The 21,839-nt window shown below is 46.8% G+C and overlaps 1 long non-coding RNA gene across 1 annotated transcript in view; it reads left to right on the plus strand.

Annotated features, from left to right (window-relative positions):
• The window catches only part of LOC119394004 (uncharacterized), a 160,084-nt gene that overhangs the window by 102,219 nt on the left and 36,026 nt on the right, over positions 1–21,839 (plus strand). The window contains exon 2 of the long non-coding RNA XR_005184033.2: positions 16,830–16,943. This is a non-coding gene — a long non-coding RNA (uncharacterized LOC119394004). The remainder of the gene's footprint in view (positions 1–16,829; positions 16,944–21,839) is intronic.

Raw genomic sequence — 21,839 nt, forward strand, 5'->3', positions numbered from 1 at the left:
ATGCAGCTGCTCCAAGTGTATAGGCTTGAGGCTTCCTTTGACCAGCAAGAATTTTACAAGGCTTTGCATGTTTTTTTTTACAGAGTAAGATAGTTCACATTCATTTTCACTGTTGTTTCTCGACAAGTGCATGATGACCTTAGCTTTAGTTACTTTCACTGTTGGTTGAGGCTCCCATTTCAACGCTATAGCTGCTCTGGGAGAATGTTCACATCGATCCGACACCGTGTCCAATAGTGCTCGCCGTTGCTTCCTTTGTACTGTGCTCGCACGCTTCTTCATAAAGATGATAGGCCGTTTTCCAGTCCGACCAAGAGGAAGCTTGGCCGGACTGCATTGCTGCCTGGCTCGAAATGCTTCGGTAGTTGTATGAGCGGGCAGGCCATTCTTAATACCGTTGCGTTACATCACTTCTGACACCATGTTATATCTAGTGATTACATACATGAGACGAGAACGAAACGAAAGACGACGGACGCCATCTTGTTCTTAGTTCTGGCCTGCTGCATGCTGGGAGTGGCGTTTATTCAGTAACAGTGAAAAGATGTGTAGGGGGCGCTTGTGGTTACATAACAGTTGGTTCATCATGTATACTGATTCAAATCCTAGGCCTTGGATCCAAACTCCGAGAATATGGACGGTATAGCATCGCGCGTGTCAGTGCTGGTGCCCACATTAATGGTTCTGGTAGCTTTGTTCGTTATGCTTTACTCGTCCGCACAGAGGTGGATACACCGTGCAGAAGCAGTCATATAGCGTAGAGTGAGAGAATGCACGCATGACGGGACAGTGCCCATAGCTGCGTGAATAGGGGTGGGCTGAGTGAAAAGCATGCAAGCATGACTGCGTACATATATGACTGGCTGAGTGCAGCTGGGCGTTGCGCTTGCGCCGCATATAGTGTGATCTGACCAATGAGACTTTCGAAGGGAGACATGGCCTGCATGGAAGCTCATAGTGGTGACGTCATCTTTATTGGCCGTTGTTTCTTCGTTTGCAAAGAACGCGCTGTGATGAGGTAATATAAAGCATGAAACAGCCACTCAATTCCGCAGCACTTGGCGACTATTCTAATACCTTCATTGAGCGAACATATGGTCATGTTGACATGCGATCGGAATTCTCTGACGATGGTTTGTCGATTTTACATAGTATGCTCTTTTACTCTACGACCGTCATCTCACCAGCGTGACATCATGGCTCCGAGCGGGGTTCATTAGTTGAACATCAATGTCTGTAATTATCCGTAGTTATTCAACCAGTATAACTTTATATGACAAGCTATCGACGAGTTTAATAAACGGGCCGAATTCACAAAGGTTATCATTTGCCATTTTCTGGTCGCCTTCGCTATCCGATACAGATAAATATGTCAAGCAGTAATTAGATCTTACTAATGAATCTAGCGAAAATAACGTTTTGTGAATATGACCCTCTGCAGGAATGTTGTAACAAAAGTGTAACTCTGACAGTTACAGTGGGACTCTTGCGTCCGTACACTTGCTCGTTGCACGTAATGTATTATAGCGTGCAGACTGTGTATTATAGCGTGCAGACAGATCGTTATATACTAAAACCGCTATATGCAGCTGATGTTTTGTTGACTTTTGTTGCCTTCGTGGTAGCCCCATTACGCGACACACATGCTGAGAAACAGTTGAACATGACTCGGTATCAACATCGACTGTTCAAAAATGATGGTACTGCAGCTTTTACACAGTGTTAATCTATGAGGAGCCATTGTCCTGCCTCGTATATACGAATGAACGCACAGCATAATCGGGGTCCATGTCCACGCCTCTATTTGTCTCTTCGTTTGGATTCATTGGGGTGTTTTGCACGATTTTTACAAGATGACTCGGCATACCTTTGTGTACATGTGTGTGACCGCTGATGCAGGCCATGCATGGGATGAAGTTGTATAGCTATAACGCATTTGGCTTCCGTTTTACGCGTGGTCTCCTTGTTGAAGCACAAGCAGTTTCCTTGAAGCCTGACTAAAGCATGTTGACAATTACTTCCCTTTTCCTGTCTTTTTTCTTGCTGAATCTTTTAAAATGCCTCGGGGAATGCATTATCAGTCGACGTGGTGTTCACAAAGAGCCAAAGACGAGACAATTGTTATTGCATACATCATCGCACATTCATCAGTGATTACGTAAAGCAATAGACTAATCGAAGATGTGCAGGCAGGTGTCTAGTAATTACGTAGATGCATAGATGTAAACAATGATCTCCAGCTGTCACGTGTGTGTGTGTGTGTGTGTGTGTGTGTGTGTGTGTGTGTGTGTGTGTGTGTGTGTGTGTGTGTGTGTGTGTGTGTGTGTGTGTGTGTGTGTGTGTGTGTGTGTGTGTGTGTGAAAAACTTGTTCTGGTAAATAAATGTACTGCTTCAACGTTCATTCATAAGCCAGATTATTTCGCGTGCGTCGACCACATTTTGATATCACCCAGAACACCTGTGCTTATTAAATACGGGTTCACTGCGATAGCTGTATTCGATTTTGCCGCCATATTTCTACAGAACTGTTGGCATTCACGCTGAGCCACCGTATATTTTCGAACCATAACTCTAAGCGTCCATTCTTCATTTAAGGACAGCTTTCGTATGAGCACACCGCTGTCTATTTGGATTCGTGGGGTGGTTTTCTCACAGTAGAATTCGGTCCTCTGTGTCTACACTGGGGTGCCTACATTGTGGTGCACACATTCGAGTGATGAAATCGAGACCTAGGAGGGAAGGCGCAGTGTACTGCAGTTTTACATGCCCAAAACCACGACAATTATTTCGAGGCGCGCCAGCGCATGCACGACTCCGGGTTAACATTGATCACGGAGGTTCTTTAAAGTGTTCTTAAACCTGTAGGCACACGGGAGTTTTTGAATTTCGCCTCTAATAAAATGTTGCCGGAAGTCGAACCCGCGTCCTTGTTCTTAGCCGCACAATGCTCGCTAAGCCACCGAGGCGAGTAAGCACAGCGGAGGACGGCAGAGGAATCTTGCGGGAAGAAAATAGTGGGCAGATGCAAGACAGGGGTGATTGTTTTTTTGTGATCGGTGTAGAAGGCCTTCGCCATGAAGTGTACATAAAAGAGGAGAAATTATTATTATTATTATTATTATTATTATTATTATTATTATTATTATTATTATTATTATTATTATTATTATTATTATTATTATTATTATTATTATTATTATTATTATTATCCGCGGTGTTGAACAACAAGCCCGCGTGGTCGCCTCCCTTCGTGCAGAGGTCCGCTTCCTGCGTGAGGAGCTGACGCGCCGCACGGCCGGAGTGGCAGTGAAGGCACCTCTGATCCCCCCAGCGCATGTGATCGTTGAGCGATCAGTGACTTCCGAGCAAGCTGCCTGCTCTGAACCACCTCTCTCCAAAACTCTTTCATCTTCGAATTCGCCGCCAGCTGACGTAGACACGTCCGAGCGTGGCAGTGTGATGCCTGCGACAGCCTCTTATGCAGCGGTGACTGAGGGGGAAAGACAGAAGAAACCCGCCTCTTTTGGAGCTATGACAACATCGAATATATCTGTAGCTCAACGGCCACAACGGCCACAACGGCCAAAGGCCATTTTTGTTACGAAGCTGAGCCCGGACACCACTGTTGCTGACATCAAAAAACATATTGCTTCATTCGATCTGTCTCCCATCTCCTGCCGGCGACTTCAAACCAAATTTCAGTCCTATTCTTCGTTCTACATCGAAGTCGACAAGGAAACACTACAACGCCTGAATGACCCTTCGATGTGGCCCCTCGGATGCCTCTTCAAGCCATTTCGTGGGGAGCTGCGCGATGACATGCTTCATCCCTGTGAGCAAGTGACTGGAATCGACAGTGCCGTGTAACGTGGACATATTCTACCAAAATGCTCGTGGTCTATACGTACCAAGACACGAGAGTTTTTCTCTAATGTTCTTTCGTCTTCTTTTCCTATTATTGCTATTTCTGAAACCTGGCTAGGCGCTGAAATTCCCTCATCTGACTTTATTCCCCCGACCTACACCACCTTCCGCAGTGACCGAGATTTCAGTGAAACCAAGCAGAAAGGCGGTGGCGTGCTGATTGCCATTGACAATTCACTGAAATCCGTTAGACGGAAAGACCTAGAAACTATCGAAGAATCCATTTGGCTAGAAACCAACCTTGAGCGCAGTGAAAAATTGTTGATTGGATGTTTCTATTTACCGCCCAGCATGTCCCCTGCCTCGTTTCATGATGTCATGTCTTCCATTGAACTTGTGGTATCTTCTCATAGTGGGCACAGAATTATTGTTCTTGGGGATTTCAATGCACCTGGAATTGACTGGAGCACGCTTACTTTTTCTCATTACAATCATTTCATAGAGAAAAAGTGCAGCCTGCTCTTGGACTTTCTGGCATTTAATTCCCTACTGCAACATAACTCAGTCGTCAATTCCAGTGGCAACGTCTTAGACCTGTGTGTGTCAAACGATCAACCCCTTGAAGTTTCCCGCTCCGACATCTCTCTTGTACGTCCGGACAAATTCCACCCACCACTTCACGTAAGATTATCCGCATCAGTCGAAACAACGAGCTTCAGCAGTTACGTAAACAAATCTCCGAGATTTGCCTTCAAGCGAGGTGATTACACGGGCCTCTATCATCACTTGTCTACCGTTGAGTGGTCAGAGGTTACTGACAAACGAAATGTTGATGAGCAGGTTGATCGGTTTACGGAGCTTGTACTGAGCAGCATGCATAATTTTATTCCCCAATATACACCTAAACAACGTAAATATCCCCACTGGTTTTCATCTGAACTTATCAGTGCACTGAAGCATAAAGATCACGCACACAGGAAATCTAAATGTTCTCCATCCAGCGAGTGGAAGGAAGAGTTCAGCTTCCTTCGAACTCTCTCTAAACGCCTATATAAACGGGATCATAGTTCGTATATTGAATTCTTAGAAAAAAGCGCCTCTGACAGGCCGGCTGAGTTTTGGAAGTATGTACGTAAACGGTCCAGCAAAAGCGGAGAGTCCTTCAGACTACTGGACTCAAATGGGGTAGAAGTGCATGCCGTCGCTGACTGTTTGCCACGCATTTCTCATCCGTTTATAAGGCCTCAGACTCTAGCACTGATATCAGACAACAGCCCATGGCGGTTAGCTCATCCAGTGCTTTGTCGCTGGATGAAAATCTTATCTGCGAATGCATTAAGCGCTTAAAACCATCCTTATCATGTGGGCCAGATGGCATCCCCTCCGCCATACTAAAAGCTTATGGTAGTATATTTGTCCCAGTACTAACTACGATATTTAACAACTGCCTGGACACTTCCACATTTCCAAGCATGTGGAAAACTGCTCGTGTTTTTCCAGTATTTAAGTCGGGCTCTAAAACAGATGCTTCTAATTATCGCCCGATTTCTCTACTATGTGCCACATCAAAGATCTTCGAGCTGGCTCTTCACGACATATTGTCTTTTAGTGTGAAAAACTCATTGATTCCTAATCAACATGGTTTTCTCGCTGGCCGCTCAACTACCACAAATCTTGCTAGTTTCATGACGCAGATCTCCACACATTTCTCAGAGAGGACAGGTTGACGTAATTTACTGTGACCTGAGCAAGGCTTTTGACGTAGTCAGCCACACGCTGATTATGGTTAAGCTTGCGCACTTTGATGTTGACTTGTCAGTTGTGAATCTCCTGCAGAGCTATCTGCTCAATAGATATTGTTATGTTGCCGTAAATGGCCAAACGTCTTCTTTGTATAAAGTGACTAGTGGGGTCCCTCAAGGGTCGGTATTAGGCCCACTCCTATTTTTAATTTACGTTAATGATGTTTCTTTTACCATTCGTAATTCTTCTTTCCTCTTGTATGCCGATGACATCAAGATTTTTAAGGAAATTCATTCAGTTAACGACTGTCGCTTGCTGCAGTCAGACTTGCGCTCTTTTTCCGAATCGTGCGACGGTAATAACCTTTCTCTGAATACCTCGAAGACAAAATTCATGTCTATCACTCGTAAAACATCTAGCGTGTCATTTCATTACTCTGTCAATTCTGTACCGTTATGCAAGGTTTATGAAATCAGTGATCTTGGTGGTGTTGTTGACAGCTCGTTAAACTTTTCTTCTCGCGTTAAGCGTGCTGCTATGCGGGGCCTTCGTTCTCTCGGATGTGTTTGTAGAATATCTCGAGAATTCAAGTCTCCCATGGCCCTACACAAATTGTACACGGCAATATGTCTTCCGCAACTTGAGTATGCGTCCGTGATATGGAATGGCATTGCTCAATCCAGCGGTAACACCATTGAACGAGTCCAGAAAAAATTCCTCTGCATATATAACCATCGCTTTGCTAAAAATGACTCTGGATCTCGTTCAAGTACTGCTGAATTATTATCACTGCCATCACTTCACTGCCGACGAAATCGCTCTGATCTCTTATTTCTTTACAAGCTAGTCCACGGTATCATATCCTGCCCATGTACTTCTCAGTTGTGTAAATTTTCGAATTCCGCGTAAGTTAACCAGAGAGAACAGACCGTTTCATGTACCCGCCTGCTTCTTCCAACACTCTACCGTTCACAGAATACAAAGTCTCTATAATGTTAATTTTCTTGATCTTGACGTTTTTCATAGCCCACAATCATTGTTTTTATCCGAGCTTTGCACTGTTTTGACATAGTGTGGCACAATGTACAAAGTCTTCCCTTCTCAGTCTTTCCACATAGTTGTATATATGTAATCTAATTTTTTATGCCCCGTCAATATTTCTCGTGTTGTCTTATTTTACTCCTCCCCTTTTGTGTTCATTTCTCTTTGTCTACGTGTTTTTGCTCTTTCTATTTCTGAAAACTGTCTGTATTGTATTGTTTATTTTTATTGTTTTTTTTGCGTGCGCCAGCACAAAGACCTTACGGTTGTTCCTGGGCACGTTAAATAAATCATTGATTGATTGATTGATTATTAATATTATTATTATTATTATCATTAATTATTATTATTATTATTATTATTATTATTATTATTATTATTATTATTATTATTATTATTATTATTATTATTATTATTATTATTATTATTATTATTATTATTATTATTATTATTACAGTCGCAGTAGTATATAGTCTATGTGTGATCCAACGTAGCACGTCCTCCGCAGAAATAGCCATATTAGTGTAAAGACTTCTGCAGAACCACGAATGTAGCTTCACTCAAGCCATGTGCGCTGAAGGCCGTGAACGCGTGAGAAATGTTCATTCTCTGTATGACGCGACGATCCCGAATGATGGGCGTTTTCCTTTTCCCCGCGACGTGCTTGTGGAGTCATTGATTCACGATCAACAACATCTTCAGAGCACGTTGGAAACGCGATGGCGTTTTTATTTGCAACAAGTCAGCGTTCTTTTATTTGTTTGTTTGTCTGTCTGTGTGACTTTTTTTCACATTGAAAGTTCATGGAATCAAAGGGTATGCAGGCTATTGTAATATTTTGCACGCCAGTCAGAATGGCGGAGGCTTGCATTGTTCGTTGAATTTTTGTTGCCTTTCAAGGTCAAATAGTTTCATCGGAGGGGGTGTAGCAACGCAGGCGCTAAAGCCCTAGCATTCGCTTCCCGCGGCAGCAAAATCAAAGCCGAAGCCGAAGCTAAAGTCGGTGTATATATATTGACGAAGAACACCGCATGGTGATGAACATATACGAAGAACGAAGATGGGCCTAATAAACGCCCACAATACACGGTACTTGTACGTATCAGCACCTATATATGCCGTTATGAGTCATCGACGTGCTTTTGTTTCAGTCGTTATAGAGCACGGAGAAGAGTAGAGCGCGTGAAGAGAACCATAAAGCAAAACACAAAGGCGAGCTAGTTGGTACGGATTCATTCTTGTATACCAGAAGCGCAAAAAGGACAAGGACATTTTCTTGTGCACTTTCTTGTCCTTGTCCTTTCTGCGCTTCCGTTATGCAATAATGAAGGGAACCATGACTGCTTGTTATATAGACAGGTGTATCTGTTTACCGAGGCGACGACACACTTACACATGCTTCACAAGCATTATACGTAAGATGTAGCTTGGAAATGCTTGTTTATTTTCTGTTCACGGCGTGCAATAGTGTTTTTAGATGTGCTCGCGTAGACCAAAAGAATGAAAAGTTGTCGTGGGTTCTCGGAATAGTGGATTACACGCCAATGGTCCAGACTGCCTCTTAGTTTGGATGAGAAGACGTGTTTCGCCGTATCCTGTGCTCTCTGTATTTAGGCGTGCCTTCTTCGGTTACCAGAGGCACCGCTGTAAAACAGTGCGCCTTTTGTATTGTCTCTTTCTCTCTCTGTGCCATCTGTGTCGATACTGATAGAACTTGAGTTCCTGGAGACTTACTGTACACAGCGGGCAAGTGCACCTTGGCCACACTTCACACTTGCACCAGCAAACTTGGTTAATCAAGCACTGACCGAATAAGCAAGCGAAGACAAAGTACGAATTAGTCAGACTGAGACCTAAGTATAACTTGGCTTCGTTCAGTGAAATGCTTGTCATATGTGACGCACATTAGGAAAAAAAAAAAGATTAGGTGTGCTAAACAAGCGTCCGCAGATGACGTTCAACATATATAGGATGTGTATCTCTGCAGCTGTTAATTTTTAGTATAGTACGGTGCGCGTTTCCTTTAAGACTTGCTCTCTCTTGGCAGATGATGTTCGGCCTTACAGTTGCCATGACAGTCCTTATCGTCATCATCATAATTACTATACCATTTATTGCTGGGACATCACTGCGTCATTGTTAATCATAATGTGATGTAATCACTGTACTGTACCGACGATGCTGTTCGATGAGTGAACCTATAGCAGTGGCACGTGGCTTGTGCTGCTCGACAATGAAAACAAGAGGGCGTGAACTTCTCGTATACACTTATCAAGTACTCTATACGTCCGACACGATTTGTTATCGCCTGTGAGTGTATGACATTGCCGGCCCCACGTGTTCTTTGTCTATTCACCTCATTACTCTCGCCGCTTCCATCGTTAGCGTGGCACAACCAGACCGAACTAATAGTCGTCCTTCATCGTGTGTAATAAGCAGGTGTGCCGGCGTCTGCGATTCCGATTCCTTCTTTCTCTTCGGGCCGTTCATTTCCGTGGTGGACAGTGTACATGTAACGAACAGCAGTGGCGCCATACAGACCTTTCCATCGGAGAGATGAAGCACCTCCCTTCTGGACTGTCGCACTGGAGTACAATGACTGACGTCGCTGTCCCGGCAGTGCATTTTTTTTTGGGGGGGGGGGGGGGGGTGAGGGGGGTCACGCATACTTGCAACCGCCAAGAGGGCAATATGGCGGCACTCAAGGAGCACTCGTTGATAGTCACGCTTCTTATAACTGCCACTTCCGCGTCCGAAGTGCCTGCTTTCTTTTTCGCGAAGTTCTTCAGCGGCCACTCAAGACACGCGTAGAGGGACAGAATGAAAGTCGAGGACGTTTACCAGGTTGTGCCCGGCTCACTGCCCTACATCTTGGGCTGGAAAAGGATGAGAGGGGATGCCCTCCTTCACTGTGCTTTCAATTAATTTCTTTTGGAAAGCCAGCAGAAGCCATATCACGTGAAGTGAAGATACCTGTATATTTTCATTCGATTCTATTCGTTTCTTATTACCTGTCGCAGCTAGTGACCGATACCATGTTATATAATGAAGGTGGTGTCATGTCAGTTGATCGCCAAGGACGAACTCTGCAATATGAAACATTGCAATAAGAAAAGAATCTTAGCATAGTACCGGCCAGGGGCTCTATACCTGCAGGCTTTCCGTGCGGATTGGTCGATTCCAGCATATGGCACATTCCCTCGGTGAACTCTGTATCGTCCAGTCGGCTTATAGTCGCAGAGGCTGTTATTGATTGCAGAGAGAGAGGGGGGGGGGGGTGTTGACCTTAACAAAGGCTGGTGGTCTCGCCGAAGAGCGTTGCCTTGTGCACGGTCCGTCATGCTGATATAAGAAAGCGGCATATGCGTATATATAGGCGTTTGTGAACGGCACGCCAAACCACATGCGATACAGCATTGTCTCGCAGTGAATTGAACCAGGCAACACTCAAAGCTTCAATAAAGGTTCGGGGAAGTGCATACTCGCTATAGTTTGCAAGTTCCGTTGTATTCCAAGCGCTGAGTCAGGTCTGTAAATATGCTATTGGACGGGCACAAGAACACAAACAACCAACAAGTACGTAAGGACTGTACTCTCGATAGGTAATAGGCGTCATGCTGCGATTTGTGCTGGTCTCAGAGGCACTGACCGCATTCTCGCTCATGGTAGGCGTCGGGTCCACGTTCTTTTGCGTTTCAGCGACTTTCGCTAATTGCTTTCGTCTAATTTCGATTGTGAATACCGCTGTCAAGATTCATTGAAACCCTTGCTGTTATTGATGACTGCTGGCCTGCATTTCACCTAAGTCTATCCGCAGGGAAAAAAATCTACAGGTCGGATCATCTAAAGCATTTGAAAGAGAGAGAGCTTACATCAGTGATAAGCGATGGATGTCAGCCTGGCTGATCTCGTGGTATGCTTCTCCAGGTGATGCTGGATGATAACAAGCTTCCTTTATGCAGTGCGTTGACACAGCTTCAGCCTGCACTTGCAGCTGGCGTGAGAGCAAAATGAAAAACCGCACATTAGACTGTTTCCTCCGTCTAGCAGTCAGCTGGTAGACGCAGTGATATATGTTCGCCCAAGGCATGGTATTTTTCCACTGAATTAACGGTGGAACGCCAGGAGACATCGAGAAGGCAGCATCTTTCACTTCGTCCTTCCAATTTTCTTGCTTTCGCGTCCAGCTGTATGCATACATACGACCGGCGTATTTTCTCACCGCCGTTCTGCCTCTCGACTGCCCAGCGCAGGTCATCCTCCGTCTCTGGCTCAAGAAATAATGGTGGCGACTGGGCTTCCCCCGATTTTGGCACAGGTGGTCTTTTTCGTAAAGTAACTAGACGCTTGTGCAAAAAAAAGAAAGGGAACAGAGCGTGAAAAAGTTCAGTCGCTGCCCCCCTCTGCAGCCCACACGCGGGTCTCAAGGAAGCAAGGCCGGTCGGTCGGTCGCGCCCCCCAAAGAAGCTTGCGTGACTATTTAGCGTATAATGGCAACCCCTCCCTCCGTGTTGGAGGGGAGCTCTTTCGCGCTCCTCTGTCATTTTCGTGAAGACGCGTAGCGCGGTTCCTTTCTTTTCTTGCGGTTTTTCTTTCTTTTGGCGTCCACTTAGCTTCTTTTTCTGCTTGTCCGTACGAGTGCTTTTATTTCACTCTTATTACCCGATCCGCCTCGGTTTCTTTCTTCCCTTTTTCCGCCGGAGATCCGCTATCTTCAGCTGCGATCGCCTCTCATGCGTGCAGTCTTCTTACCGTGCGCGGGCACCTTCCTCCTGACATCATTTGTCGACGGCTTCACGCGTTGCTGCTGCCCTGGAAATATGTATGGGAGGTTTTTTTCTTCTGTGTCTCGTCACGACACATGCTATTGCGTACAGCGCGTTTTTTTTTTTTTTTTTTTTTAAAGATGGGCACGTTAGAATTGAGACAAAACGGGCCGTTGTTTTGTGTTGTAGCCTCGTAAAAGTGGCTCGTTGTTTGCACGCCCTTCTCGCGGTCAACGTCTTCCTGTTTTCCGCAGCTTCGCCCGTCACTCCAGGCGCGCGACGCGGCTTACTGTGCATTGTTTATACCGTACAGTTTCTTCGTCGTGTCATGTTTGCCGGGTTTCTATCTGCTATCGTACGACTCGTACCAACTTGCACCAAGCGACAAGTTGGTGCGACTTGTGCAAACCTCTCAGTCAACTTGTACCGATTTCTCCTTGTTTTGGTGGCTGAATTCTGCGCCTGAAGCCCTGTCAGCCCAACGAGACGCAGTGATGGACGACCCCAAATGTCTAACGTGCCTGAATGTCCACGCATGCATATAAGACGTTTAGCCTTAGATGCATCATCAAATGTGAGAATTGACTGTTGGCGTCGGTAGCGTCAACACGAGTGATGCGAAAAATCATCACGTAGTGACTTCTTCATTACGTCACAGATCGCAAAATTATGTGAAGTCATTACGGAGTCACTGTGACGTCATATAATGTGACGTCACATCGCGGCGCCCTATCCTGGCCCCCTATTCTGTCTTCAGAAGGGTGTCTTGCTGGGCGAGTTGGCACGATAACATCGTTAAACGCAGCGCAAAAAACACGGACGCTGAAAGGGAGCGCTGTGTGGTGTGCTACTGTGTCCGTGTTTTTTGCGCTGCGTTTAATGATGCTATTCTGTCTTCTCTTGTTTCCGTGCTTGTCTCAGTCGCGCCACAAATATTTTAGTTAGCTATGCATCAGCTCGCCCAACTTCACACTCTGCTAACGTCACATGACTTCGTCGCATGGTCAAAGATGGGACGATCCCGGAGGCACTGCAAAACTACGTGAGGTGAAAAAAAAAACTTGTAATGTCTCTGCTCCCGGAGACAGTTCAAAACAACGTTAGGTGTAGAAAGCTGTTGGGGGGAGGGGTTGATCAGTACCGTAGACTGAGAAGAAAAATCAGCCGAAGAAGACGGTTTTCGCCTTCGAGTCATCTTAGGCGAATGCGTAAGGAACCTTGTGACTTTTTTTTTTTTTTTTTTTGGTCATTCGGGTCGCAACCTTCTTGCATGGCTGCTGCCGTCGACGGAACTGCGCCTCTATTCGCGCATCTGACGCGATATTGTCTATAGCTGTGTAGTCAAGGGTCTTCAATCTCGATATTTCTAGATCGATGCCTTTTAGTGGAAGAGAATTGTATGTTTTCATCTTGCCATTTGACTCACAACGCTGCCTTCTATCGAGTATCCCGTCTATTGAATTGTCTGGATCGGAAAAATGGAGCGTTACCTGTCCGGCGCTCGTTCGTTTCTCAAAGCTCCGCAGGCAGATAAGTGCGCCGCAGGTCTGCGGCGCACTTTTGTGGGTGATTCAGGGTTCAACACGTGAATGGCTGACGCTCAGGAGCCAATCTGCCGCGCAAGATTTGATTCGTTTCATCGACTTCTCTTTACACCTTTTTTTTCTTCTGCTATGGCTGAAAATCGAACATTATCTGCTTTCGAACACTTTGTAGCACACACGCCACTTGTGAATAACATAATGCGCGATACCTGATCCAGGCTTCGAGTCAATGGAGGGCGGATGCTTGCTAAGGATCATAAATGATGACAAATTACCTGAATTCCTGTAACGTTTAAAAGATCTCCTGTACTGCTAACTTTTCCTAAAGTGGCTATTGCGTCCGGCGATATGGTCATAAATGTCATGCATATCATCCCTGAAGGCGGAAGCACGAATAAAGAGAAAGAAAAATGTCTAGTGGCGCAGGAATTTTTTGTTCTTAGCTTATTCATCTATCTCTCTCTCTCTCTCTTGTGTACTGTTATTAGCTCATTTCTTTCTCGCTTTATTTTCTTTTCTTTTTTTCTTTTTTTTTTTTTGCGTATGTAAGGTGCTGTCTGCAGATATGTTCTTTGGGCGTACCACACAAGCTGCTATGGATCGCGGTGTGCTGCTCAGTAACCACTCCATAGGCGCTTCCGACACGAAACAATCTCGTAATGTACATTTCGTCTATCTGAATGGTGTAATTCATTGCTCCTAAACACGAGGCTCCAATTTTCGCCCACCCGGGTTTTTCACCGCGTTCCGCTGTAAGAGCCTTCTTCCTAAGACTTGCGGTCGCTATGTCAGTAACGGGACCCCCCTCCCCCCCAACCCCCGTGCCTCTTGAACGCGGTACCCCCGTCTGCTCCTCTTTCCAGGTGCCTCCCGTGGAGTGAAAGCGAAGTTGCGCCACTTTCGTTTGACCTTGTTCCACCCTTGTTTGGTTTCTCTTCTTCCGTTGACCGGGGAACGCGCACATAACCTTCTGGCCCATTGTTGGCGGCACACCAGGCGCGATTTCCGTTCGCGCGCACCCCCCCCCTCCCCCCACGTCCTCTGAGTGCCGAGTTTTCCGCTTCTTTAGGGAAGCGTTTTGTTGCACCGCCAGCGCCTCTCTCCTTTCCTTGGCGCTCCTTAGTAGCGCACGTACGCCTTGAGACGAGTTGCGGCATTAATCGCTTTTGGCGCGCGGCCTTTTCCTACACGCCGGCGCAATTAATTCGGGACGGGCCGTGCACTTGTCTTTTTTTCCTTTGTCCTTCTTTAGCCAATGTAATGCTCTTTGTGCAATGGCGAACGCTTGGTGAGCGCCCTCACGCGTAGGTTTACACGAAAGCAGTTTAAAATCGCACTGTTAATAAGAGTCGCTTTCACCTGTCTGCCCGTATTGTTCCTGCTTTTTCCTTTTTTTTTTGTACACTCATTATATCTGGCACTGTACACGATACACTAATTACCTCTCGCTAAATAACTTTCCGTGGTAGAGGAGCTCTGATAGCACGTTCTTTAAACAGCAAACGTGGTCGGCAAAACACACACTGAAAGAATGTTGTGACGTCAACAGCACAACAAAGATGTTAGAATAACAAAAAAAACGATGTAATCGCTGCATTGGCAACTCTGTGATTATTGCGTATTTCGCTTTTTCTGCCATCACCATCTTCGTGGCGCTGTTAGCAGGCTTATGCCAACCTGTCAAATTTTCTTCATTATTTCAACGTATAAGGTCCCGTTGCTGCTGTGTTCACCTGAGTTAACGCTAATAATGCTAACTCTGTTCAACTCTAGGGACGTGTGGCTATTCGCACGTGTAAGTTCACATTATTCGTAGGTAAACTTACGTACAAGCGGTGCGCGAGGAAACTCTTCAGACAGGAAGCAACCTGTAAGGAGTTTCGCCCGCGTGTTCTCTCGGCGAATATAGGAGACGTAGAGGACAACGAACTACGCAAAGACGGCCCGAAAGAGAAGCGGCAACGACGGTGTTTTCTTTCCGAAGGCCAAAATGGGGCGACGAGGCCAAAGCCCCGTTCCACCACATCCCCACTGCCGCTGCTCCACTCCCCAAAAAACCCTTAGCTGTCTTGCGTGTAGCATTGAGGAAATGGTGGCTCAAAAGAAAGGGAAATGGAAGAGGAAAGAATAAGGGGGCTGTGAGGGTGCATTAGGAACGCGGGGGTCTCCTCTGGGGACCCCCCCCCTCCCTCTTTTTTCAGTGGGGGCAATGGGACGATGAATACTCTAGCTGAAGAGCAACCCCTCTCCGCCTCCTCCCTACTGTTATCCCCCACCTTTTGTTTGCTACATTTTATAGTTTTTATATCTCTCGCTGATCTAGTTCGCCCCATTCTCGATGCGCCAAGGTATGGCTGCTTCCGCGTACCGCGCGAACAACGGAAAGAAAAGGGAGGAATAAGGAAGAGAACGGGCCATGCGGAAGCTGTCCTGGGAAAAAGGAAGAGAAAGCTCTTACGGTTCACCGTCCCGGGGGCCAGCGATGAGACGATGGCTTTCTCCCCTCGCTGTGGCGGTATGGGACGACGGGGGTCCCGCAAGCGGGCCCACCCGTCGTTTGGCCTGTGCTTTCTTCGGTCTCTTCTTCTTCTTCTTTTTCCGTTGCACACCCGGCGACGACCATTGTGCGTTGCCTTCGCTGCCGGAGCACTTTGCAAAGAAGGTTTGCGTCGAGACACGACGCTGACCCGTTCCGCGGCTTCGGTGTCGGCTGCTGTTACGAACTTTACTCGTGTAACGTTCGTTGCTTGCAGCCGCCGTTTCCTGGCGGAAGCGTTGGAAATGCGTCTGGGCTTTTGTTTGCGTCTTCGGCGTGGGGTTGATCCGTGCGGAAGTTGCGTGGCTCGTCTCGCATTGGGTGGGATCAGTTTCGTTTCTTTATTCTGCCACTGTGGTGATTCGAAACACAACAGAAGCAGAGGCCAAGAGACACTTGTGGAATTAGGGTCCACAGCACGTTCTATGAATGCGCGTTGCGCAACGCAAAGCGGATCAACCTATAGTCTTGATAGGCATGGCTGTTTTGTATCCTTAAGCATTACTGTTTGATCTGCGTAGGACGTTGGCGCACTTTGGAGAGCGTGGTTGGGGGAAAATGTTTCACGGTGTCTCTGACGCCATCATTCATACGATGCGTGCGGATACGATCACTTGAAACTGTTCACGTTCGTTGCCATGTGTATCTTGACAAACCTTAATTAGGCCTCACTATCAGACATTGTTGTTTGCCAAGCCATATTCATAAATGATCTTTCTTGGGCCAATAATGAGTCGTGGTATACCGCTCGTAGCTCGAGAGAGGAAAAATGAAACGAAACAGTAGACCGAGTTCAGTTTTTTTTTTTTTTTTTTCTATCTGGTGCGCCTTTCTTAACGGTTCGTCAAAGGGCACGATTGGCTGGCTTTTGTTCTTAACAGCTTCTCGTGTCAGAGGGTCTTGGTGGATACAGACCCACATTAAAAAAAAAAAGAGGAAAGTACATGAAGAAGCAAGCAGCACAAAGAACTCGCCTTGGCAAGCCGGGGCATTATTTTCAGCTCTTCGCCCTCGACAGCAGCTTATGTAAGCGTTAACTGTTGAAGTGCATGAGCTCTGAAAGTTGTTTTTTTTTTTTTGCTTTGTTTCTTTTTCAGTTACGGTTCTTTACGCGCAACCGCACACTTGACCAAAACATTTATTCAATTGTCGTTGTAAAGTAACGAGATGAACGAATTTGTATTGCTATGGTTACAACGCACATATCTTACATTTAGCACATTAATGAAAGATGCCGCTCATTGCATGTTTGCTCAGCGCTTAAGTGAGTAAACAATGTGTGCCGCGCTGTACTGAAATCTTCCGTTTCTAATCAATCGCAACTTCTTTTGCAGGACTGCCTGTTCCAAGCACAAGGAGTCGTCCGGGTCAACGTACAACATTGGATATACATGTTACGTGCACATTCTCCAACCAGCGATGTTTCCCTCTCTTGGTTCGGTGTCCTGGTAAGTCGTGCACGCATTATCACCTATTATCATCACCCTGAACACAGCGCGAACGCTCGGTTCAGTCGTTATTGTTACGGAGAGCTGTAAGGTTAATATGCTGAAGGAAGAACTGGAGAAGCCGGCTGGTGTGCGATTGTGTTAGTCAGCCACCTTGACTATCTTCACTGTACCTGTACACAGGCTGCAAACACATCTTGTATGTACTGTGACGTAGCAGTGGACACGCTTTTAATACGCCTTGAAGACGAAGAGCCCCATGGGATGATGATCATGTGCAGGTGAAGAAGAAGTGCCTGATAAATGCCACACTGATTTCCTCCGCGTGAGAGTGGCCATCCTGGCCGCAACTTAAAGGTCCGGAGAACGCCTTGTGAAAGTATTCATATACGAGAGACGTGCACAATCTCGGTACCGCGATGGCGCCGGTCAGTTGGAGCGATTACAAATTCGACGCGATAATTAGCGGTAGAGGTCTGCTACAAGACTATGTATAGGCCAAGGAACCGAAACTGAAATTTGTCGCACGAGCCAGGAGCGCGAACTGGTGTCCGGAGTAGCACCTCATCGCCGGGGCGGAAGAACACAGCGCTGTGAGATGCGTCATGGAGATTCTTGCGGTACTGTTGTTTTGCGTCAGTGTTAACGCGGGCAAGCTGCAGGATGCGGGACACGTATTGTTCACAGGAGGATGCAGATGGAGGGACAGGGGCGTACAAGAAAGAGACGTCAAGAAGAGAAGATGGCGATTGGCCATGAACAATTTAGAATGGCGAGTAGCCAGTTGTGCGTTGTACGGCGGTATTATACGCAAAAGTTACGAATGGCAAAATTGCGACCCAGTTGGTGTGGTATGACTCAATGTGCATGGCTATCATGTCGGAGGGTGTGCGGTGATATCGCTCAGTCTGCCCGTTGGATTAGTGTGGGCATTTATCCGGCACTTCATCATCTGTACATGATCATCATCACATGGGGTTCTTCGTCATCATCTCTTATCGGGACACATCTTGCTGTTGCCGAGGAGTACTTTGCGCAAGGCGTTCTCTGTGGTTAGTCACAGCGATATGTCGTGGTTAGGAAGCAAGCGCGTGGTTACAAATACATTTAGGACTTTTTAAGCTGTAAAGCTGTGCTTTAGCGAGGAGCCTTCGTCCCTTACAACATCTGTTTTCCAGTTATTCGACACAGAAACGAGTTTTTCTTTCTTTTACTTTTTTGTAGAGACGAAGGGCTCAGTGGGAGAGTTGCTTCTTTGGAATTGCCGCCAAGAAGCGAGTTGCATGGTTAGGTAATATCTTTTCGAAATGGCAACGCAAGCGATGTGCTTTCGAGCTTGATTGCGGAAAGACTTCACCGAAATTTCGATGCTGTTTTCGCGACGCACAGGTTCATCTATTCAGCCCGAAGCCAACGCGACGCTGACGAAAACTCGCGTCATTGAATATGTAGCTTCGACTGAGCGACCTTACTTGTGAGTTGCAAAGCACACTGACATGCCTAAGACACGGCTGGCTGACGCTGGTATTGCTGTGAAATTTACACACGAGGTGGAACATCGACGTTTATATTTTAGCTTGTTGCGTTGTTTTTAATTTTCGGGTTGTTGCCGGTTACGCTTAGCCACCTCGTGAATGTGTAACGGCTTAGTAACGCATACGCACTCTTTCACCTCGAAACTTGCCAGTCACCTCGGCTACGCGGTAATGTATAAAACAAAAGAACGACGAGACTGAAAAATTTGCATCTTATACAGAGTTCTGAACAAGTCTGCACGTATGTAGAAAATCCCCTGAAGAGCTGGCTTTGCCACTATAAGGTTCTCACTAAGGCGAAGCCTGCTTCTGGGTAGGGCACTTATATTTACGGGTGATTGCCAATATTTTTGGAGACATATATCTTCTGCGGGCCGTACAGTCGAAAAAGTTACAATCGCAGCGACAACCTATCTGGATTAGAAGAAAAAAAAAGAAAAAAAAGAGAAAGACTTGGAGTACTTTTGGGATTGAGCTCAGCTTCCTAGCTATGCGAGTTTAATTTTTTTTTAACAAAAACAGTTATTGACATTCTGCTGCTTTGAGTCTTCGGCGACGTCGATAGACATTATATATATATATATATATATATATATATATATATATATATATGCAATTGAATCGAATGGTTCTTTTTGGTAAGGGGAAGTCTTGTATTACTTCTCGAGTGGCAAATGACGTCACTTAACGGAAACATTGCGAAGACGGAACGGCTTGTAGACGCTTTAGCGACAGCCTAACACTTGTTGCGGGGATTTGTGTAGCTTTTGTTTCATTCCTCACGTGGCCCGACCGCTGACATCAAAGTGGCACGACGCACTTGCGTGGCGCTATGCTTTCGACCCGACCCATCGTGCGCGAAACCACGTGATGTTGTTTTTCGATTTGTGCAGTCTCGTTTACAGTACAGGGGAATTCCGTAGGGTGTTTGGACGGGCCCCGCCCAGTAGCGGCAATGCGAGTGTGTGGTGCGGAATCGATCCGTTGACCACGCCCCTTTGGCCGGCAATCTTCTCGACTCACGAGTTATTAGCTTTTGCGACCGGGTTGCCCGCAAGCGCCCGCCCCTTCTGTCCCAGCACTTTCTTTCTTTTCACTCCTTTCTTCTCGCCACGTTCATCGGCCGACACAAACGCGTGCATGCCGGGTGCTTGTGTCGCGCATAATTGCAGAGCGTGACAGAGCCTGCATGTACCGTTAATCTTCGTTAAAGCCAACGACGCCCTTCGGCAATGGAAGATGCGGGACTTGTCAAGCCAAGGTGTTCATTAGGCGCTTTAAAATATACCGCGCGCACGTCTTGCGGTTGACGGGGCCGTTTTATAAACTGCGCTCAGGCGGGCGCGTACACACCCTTAAGTGGATTCGACAGATGGCAAGGCGTTGTGCCAACCCGTACGCTGTGATCACTTGTCGTGTAACTCGACGATGATATAACGTTTACGCGCGTTTTAGTTTCCGGCGGCTTTCACTGGGAAAACAACTCCCGCGCCCTCTTGTGCATGGTTTTTCGTAGAGGCTTCGTATACGAAGAGGGCATTTTTTTTTTACTTAGTGCATGCGTTAACTAGAGAGTGACGCTATCTCTATGCCGACAGAGCATCGCTCGCGTTTGAGCAGCGCCGCTTACATGTGAGCCTATGGCTAGATTTCGGAAGTTCCGCGCCCACCTGTGGACACTTGCATACTTGCGCAGCATCTTACGGTCGTGTTTGCGCGGGAATTTGCTTCGCGATGGTTAATGTCGGCCTGTACTGATATCGACTTCGCTGTCTGGAACTTCTAGGCATTTCGTAATCTGGAACGCGATACGCATGACGCGCTTGCAGTAGTGTCGAGGCGACGGCAAAAAGTATCAAACATAATCGATAGCTTTAGAAACAACGGGAAGCATCTGCTGCCCGCGCGAAATTAGCACAGCATGAGCTCCGTACACGGATAATTTAGCTAATCATATGCGTGTTAACGATCGATGAGCTACTTTCACTCCGCCATTTCAAGAATTGTAATGAAAAAATTGATATGTGGAAACATGTTTCAGGAACTCTTATTAAGAGAGAGAGAGAAAGAGATACAGATATTAAAGAAAGGTAGCGAGGCTAACCAGAAGAAATAACCGGTTTGCTACCCTACACTGGGGGTGGGGAAGGGGGTCGAAAATGAGAGCGACAAAACAGCGCACATGCAGACGATCACTGCAGTTCACAACACAAATTGCATCGTCAGTACTAGCGTCGTTCGCAGGTTTGCTGCTTGTAACACTGAGTGCCACGGCCGCTGGATGAAAAAGCGCATATATCCAGCGGCCGTGCAAGTGGAATAACATTTGTTCCCGTCTGCTTAACATCATGCTACTCCACGTTGAGGAAGGAATTTGAGGGAGCGATATAGGATAGGAAGATATGGATATGGACATGAAGTTATGCACATGGCGAGAATGGTGATTGTGACGATAGCTGTAGCATTGTTCTTGTAGAACCTGCCCGGCACTCCCTCAGAGGAGAGAGGTTCTGCAGGCCACTGCAGTCTAGAGCACTGCACGGGCCCGGGTCGGCCCGAAAGCCCGGGCCCGGCCCGGCCCGCGGGCCGGGCCGGGCCGGGTAAGGGATTGTTGGATCGGGCCCGGGCCGGGCTCGGGCCCGTGATCTTCGGGCTCGGGTCGGGCTCGGGCCTGAGCCAGGCCCGTATTAGGCCCGGGTCTCATCCGGACACCCGACACGTCACGTCGACGGGGATCGCTAAAGAGGCCGCCGGCTGGTTCACTTCGGCGCTCTAATAGACAGTTGTTTTGGAAGCCCTTAGTCCATTTTCAAAGATCGAAGGCGGTCACACGAAGACGACGAGACAGCCATCTTCAGGGAACAGCGAGGACGGTGGCTCGCTCTCTAACGGGTGTGCCTCGCTTTGACAGATCTATGGCACTGCGGTGGCGGTGACTCGGGGAAGAAGGTTGGGACCAGGGCCGTAACTAAGGGGGGGTTGAGGGGGTTCTTGCACCCCCCGAAATTCTTTCATTCTTTAACATTTTTGGTTATAGTCAAATATTTGCATGCCTTCACAGCGACCACGAGTTGCCACAGTTGGCCGTTCTACACACCAACACCCCCCGAAAAAAATTCCCGGGTACGGCCCTGGTTGGGACAAAGAACGTTCTTGTTTTGAACACGAAAACGTTGTGTACGTTGGGTGCAGTTGCCTGCCGAGGAGTCAACACGACAGCTTTAATATATGTAACGCTGCCCAGCCTGGTGTATTCCTACCAGAAGCAGCTAGAGCACGTTTTTTTAAATGCGAAGCATTTCTTAGCGAACTTCTGCGACTTTGAGCGCATCTATCTATCTATCTATCTATCTATCTATCT

Source organism: Rhipicephalus sanguineus, chromosome 5, assembly GCF_013339695.2.
Source record: "Rhipicephalus sanguineus isolate Rsan-2018 chromosome 5, BIME_Rsan_1.4, whole genome shotgun sequence".
Classification (NCBI taxonomy): Eukaryota; Metazoa; Arthropoda; class Arachnida; order Ixodida; family Ixodidae; genus Rhipicephalus; species Rhipicephalus sanguineus.